Source organism: Microchirus variegatus (genome assembly GCF_963457635.1).
Source record: "Microchirus variegatus genome assembly, chromosome: 12".
NCBI classification, from domain to species: domain Eukaryota; kingdom Metazoa; phylum Chordata; class Actinopteri; order Pleuronectiformes; family Soleidae; genus Microchirus; species Microchirus variegatus.
In genome coordinates, this window is record NC_139813.1 from 28,033,652 (window position 1) to 28,039,479 (window position 5,828).

Consider the following 5,828-nt stretch of genomic DNA (forward strand, 5'->3'; position numbering starts at 1 on the left):
GGTGGGCGGGCTCGGCGAGGGCGACGGAGTGGGCGGGGCAAAGTGCTGAGACAGGGCGGGGAGGGAGCGCGGCGAGGCCGGCAGCGGCGGCGGCGGCGGCAGCGGCGGGCTGTTGTCGGCCGACATCGACTGCGATCTGTGTCGCGATCCGGGCGGGAGAAGTGTATCGTGGGTAAAAGACATCCAGAGGAAGGAAAAGCAAACGATTCTGTCCGAGTCGTCGATCGTCAGTCGATTGTCAGCCGATCGTCTCCTGACGCCGCCCGTGTCGCGGCTTCTCCGCGTTTAAATCCTGCGGGGAAACTTTCTTCTCGCTGGCGGCCATCTTGGACGACGTAGAAGGGGATAAAAAAACGGTTTGTTTTTTGCCTCTCAATCACGTCGTTATCTGTGGAGAACAAAAACAACACGTTAAAGGTTTCGCTGTAACGTTGACTCACTCTGCCACACCAAAGTCCACAGAGAAAACCAGTGATTTTAGCTCACAGGGACACAGGAGCTGCTGGTCCTCTGCTGCCTCGTGTGGTCACTTTGTGTCACTGAGTTAAGTCTAAATGAAATATTTTAAAAGCTGAATTCACTAAAATCAGTCATTGTAAGTTAGTGATGGAGGCAGCAGTGGATCAACAACTCCTGTGAACTCCTGTGTGCTGTGATGTTAAAATCACTGGTTTACTCTATGGACTTTGGTGTGGGAGAGTTAGTGACTTTGGTGTGGGAGAGTGAGTGACTTTGGTGTGGGAGAGTGAGTGGTTTACAAACTTCAGTTTACACAAGGAAAAGTCTGTCTAACAGTGAAATAAAGACGTGAACGTGTGACGTAGATATCGTAGAGTTACATTTTATTTGTTAAGGGACAATATCTGTCTTTCCTTGTGTAAACGAGGAAGTTTGTAAACCACTCACTCTCCCACACCAAAGTCACTCACTCTCCCACACCAAAGTCACTCACTCTCCGACACCAAAGTCACTCACTCTCTCACACCAAAGTCACTCACTCTCTGACACCAAAGTCACCCACTCTCCCACACCAAAGTCACTCACTCTCTCACACCAAAGTCACTCATTCTTCCACACCAAAGTCACTCACTCTCCCACACCAAAGTCACTCACTCTCCCACACCAAAGTCACTCACTCTCTCACACCAAAGTCACTCACTCTCCCACACCAAAGTCACTCACTCTCTCACACCAAAGTCACTCACTCTCCCACACCAAAGTCACTCACTCTCTCACACCAAAGTCACTCACTCTCCCACACCAAAGTCACTCACTCTCCCACACCAAAGTCACTCACTCTCTCACACCAAAGTCACTCACTCTCCCACACCAAAGTCACTCACTCTCTCACACCAAAGTCACTCACTCTCCCACACCAAAGTCACTCACTCTCTCACACCAAAGTCACTCACTCTCCCACACCAAAGTCACTCACTCTCTCACACCAAAGTCACTCACTCTCCCACACCAAAGTCACTCACTCTCCCACACCAAAGTCACTCACTCTCTCACACCAAAGTCACTCACTCTCCCACACCAAAGTCACTCACTCTCCCACACCAAAGCCTCCATCACTAACTTACAATGACTGATTTTAGTGAATTCAGCTTTTAAAATATTTACTTTAGACTTAACTCAGTGACACAAAGTGACCACACGAGGCAGCAGAGGACCAGCAGCTCCTGTGTCCCTGTGAGCTAAAATCACTGGTTTTCTCTATGGACTTTGGTGTGGGAGAGTGAGTGGTTTACAAACGTCACTTTCCTGTTGTTAAAGTCTGTTTGAACTAATGAGTATTTTCATTATTAATTATTCAATTGTTTGGTTCATTCAATGTAAAAAAAAAAGGTGGAAAAATGTCAAGATATTTGGTTTATTTTAACGTAATTATAAAAAATTATATTTAAGAATCTGAAATTAGCAACTAACATATAAACCTGTGAAAAACTAAATCTATTATTGGAATTCACTGTTACAGTGAATTAAAACACTATAATTTAACTGTTGTCGTGTCTATTAAACTTAAACGCAGCTGTTTCTGTCATAAAAACATTAATTTAGTGAATTTAGTCATTTTTTACCAGTTTGTCACAGTTAGTCGATGATCCATAACTGAATTAAACACCAGTTACTTTGACCGACAGATAATACATTTTATTTAGTGTTTTTTTAAATATAAAAACACACAAAACTTTTTTTTAACATTCTTAAATGTGAATATTTAACTTGTCAAAAAACAGTGACATAATTCACAATAAATCAGGATTTTCTTATTTTCTTATTCACGTAAAACAACAGGATTAAAGGACGTTATATCACAGTCTTCTATGATGTTTTACTGCTCGTTTCCTGACAAATAAATACGATATTAAATCAATAATAACTCCTTACACGAACAGTTGAGTTTTATAACTAATTTAATGACTTATTTACACGTTCTTCGCGTGAGTTTGTCACGAAAAACAAGCGAAAATAGACAAATATTCGAGTTAAATGTTGTAAAACATCTGCATTTCCTCTCTAACATCTGGATTAAACTCGTTTTTACGTCATAACGGTTTAAAAAGCACAGGTTGTTGTTTGTTGTTGTGTAGAACGGTGGTGCGTTCACGGCACCGGTACCGACCTCAGTCACACAAACCCGCCCCGGGTTTTCCGCTTCCATCTCGGGTCAAAGCAGCAGAGAATGTCCGCTCGGCTCGGTCTGGTCCACGCCGGACTCCGCTCCTCTCGGTCCCGCTGTTGTCCCGCCTCAGCTCGGCTCGGCTCCCGGGAGAGTGACGTTAAACCCGGGAGAGAAAAGTTTTAATTTTCCGCTTCTTCTTCTTCTTCTTTTTTTCCTCCAAACTTCACCGACGGAAAAGAAGCGGAAAGCAGCCGCGAAACAGCAGCTTCATGCGGATCTGATTAACGACGGGCGACGGACAGACGTCTCACTCTGAGCCGCTCTTCAGGAACCGCAGCCGGAGAAGGAGAACTACAAATGAGAGGGAGGGGGAGGGGGGACCGGAACCGGAAACATTAAAGGGACAGTACATCATTTTTTTTCCCAGTGACATTTTACATAACTGAGTCAGTAAAAAAAAAACCATAATGAGCTAGCATTGTTAGCTACATGATATCAACAGCATAACAACATGGATGAACTTTTGGTAAACTACTCACTCTCCCACACCAAAGTCCATAGAGAAAATCAGTTAAGAAGTACTATTATTAGTAGTTTAGTAGTACTTAAGGAGTACTTTTAGTAGTACTCAAGGAGTCATTTTAGTAGTTTAGTAGTACTTTTAGTAGTACTTAATTTGTACTTAGTAGTAGTTTAGTAGTAATTTCAGTAGTAGTTTTAGTAGTATTTAAGCAGTACTTTTAGTAGTAGTTTAATAGTAGTTTTAGTAGTAATTTCAGTGGTAGTTTTAGTAGTACTTAAGCAGTACTTTTAGTAGTAGTTTCGTACTAGTTTCAATCGGGTTAAGTGTGGGAGAGTGAGTGGTTTACAAACTTCAGTTTCCTGTTTAAAAAACTAGTAGTAGTTTTAGTAGTACTTAAGTAGTACTTTTGGTAGTACTTAAGGAGTACTTTTAGTAGTACTATAGGAGTAATTTTAGTAGTACTTTTATTAGTAATTAAGGAGTAATTTTAGTCATAGTTTAGTAGTACTTTTAGTAGTATTTAATTAGTACTTTTAGTCATAGTTCAGTAGTAGTTTTAGTAGTAATTTCAGTAGTAGTTTTAGTAGTACTTAAGCAGTACTTTAGTAGTAGTTTAGTACTAGTTTCAGTCGGGTTTAGTGTGGGAGAGTGAGTGGTTTACAAACTTCAGTTTCCTGTTTAAAAAACTAGTAGTAGTTTTAGTAGTTCTTAAGTAGTACTTTTCGTAGTAGTTTAGTAGTACTTTTAGTAGTACTTAAGGAGTAATTTTAGTAGTAGTTTATTAGTACTTTTAGTAGTACTGAAGGAGTAATTTTAGTAGTAGTTTAGTATTAATTTTAGTAGTACTTAATTAGTACTTTTAGTCATAGTTCAGTAGTAGTTTTAGTAGTTATTTCAGTCGTAGTTTTAGTAGTTATTTCAGTCGTAGTTTTAGTAGTACTTAAGCAGTACTTTTAGTAGTAGTTTCAGTCGGGTTTAGTGTGGGAGAGTGAGTGGTTTACAAACTTCAGTTTTCTGTTAAAAAGACTAGTAGTAGTTTTAGTAGTAGTTTAAGTAGTACTTTTAGTAGTAGTTGTTAGTTGTTAAAGATAAAGACGTGAACGTGATCTTAAAGACGTCGTAGACTTAAACAAACGTAGATTTTATGAGCTTTGTCTTCTTTTTTTTGGATGAAAAGTAGCTTTAGAATTTCTATGCTAACATGCTAACGTGACGTGACGTGATTTAAAATAATGCCCAATGACAATACAAGTTATTGGGCATGGATGCTAACATTAGCAGCTACCACTGGAGGTGACACAGCAGCTCCTGTGTCCCTGTGAGATACAATCACTGATTTTCTCTATGGGCTTTGGTGTGGGAGAGTGAGTGGTTTGCAAACGTCAGTTTCCTGTTGTCTCACAGTGAAGACAAAGACGTGAACGTGTGACGTAGACGTTACGGATTTATTTTTTTTGTCAGATTTGTCAGAATTAAACAAATTAATAAATAAATAATAATTGATGTTTGAAACTCTTTGAGTCACAACCTCTTCTGATCACATGTTTCATTTACCTCCGAGTGACTCATCTGTCTATAAACGATCTTTGCCTGGTCTCAGTGCTTCTTCACGACACGAATCTATGGCGCCACCTCGTGGTGGAACTTGTCCCATCATCATCATCATCATCATCATCATCATCATCATCATCATCATCATCATGGCTGCTCCCTCCAGAAAAAAAAATGTTATTTGGTTAATTTTTAACTTTAAATAATAAAATAATTAAATCATAATTATGTGATGAATGTGTTGCTAATTTAATTAAAGTGAACAAAGTCAGAAGAAGACACAAGATGAATGAATGAATGAATGAATTAATTAATTAATAAATCCTGTCTTTTCTTAAATCAGGAGCATTTTTCAGTTAAAAATGTAAGATTTTACAATCTGGGATGAATTATTTAAGCTGAAAAAGACATGGTTTTGATCGTAAAATGTGTTTTTACTGAGTTTGGTCAGAAGGGGGCGGTGTTTCTCCAGCTGTGATTATAATGCACGTGGTTCAGATAATGATGACGTAACAAAAACTAATGATTTACCATTTAATGAGAAAAAAAAAAAACATGTTATCCGATTATTTTCAAACAATAACAGAAAAATAAGGAAATCAGAATTTCACATTAAAAGCCTCCATTTTTATCATCTATTTTTTTCCCCTTTTATGAAAAATCCAGAACATTTTAGATTTTCTATTTTCATAAAGTGAAACACGAGTATTTATTTATTTATTTAGAAAAATAAAAACCAAGTTTGTCTGAATTTACACTTTGAAAACATCGATAAACGCAGCAGGGAGGCCACGCCCACAGCGTCATGCTGCGTTCACGTGCTGTCGGACACGTGGGAACATTTCAGTGTGACCGTAAATACAACTGATGTCGTTTTGAACTGAGTGAAAGTCGCAGTAAATGTATATAATATATACTATATTATCTGTATATACTGTATATATATATGTATGTTGTGTAAATATTTCTCTTTTCCTGTTTCTTCATCTGTATTTATCCTTATCTTAACTTAGTTCAGGGTTTTTATCTTTTAACCATTATTTTACATATATTTAATAAAATGATCCCTTTTGTGTTAATTAACGATGATGATGAAGATGAAACACAATCGTCTTCATCAGTAAATCA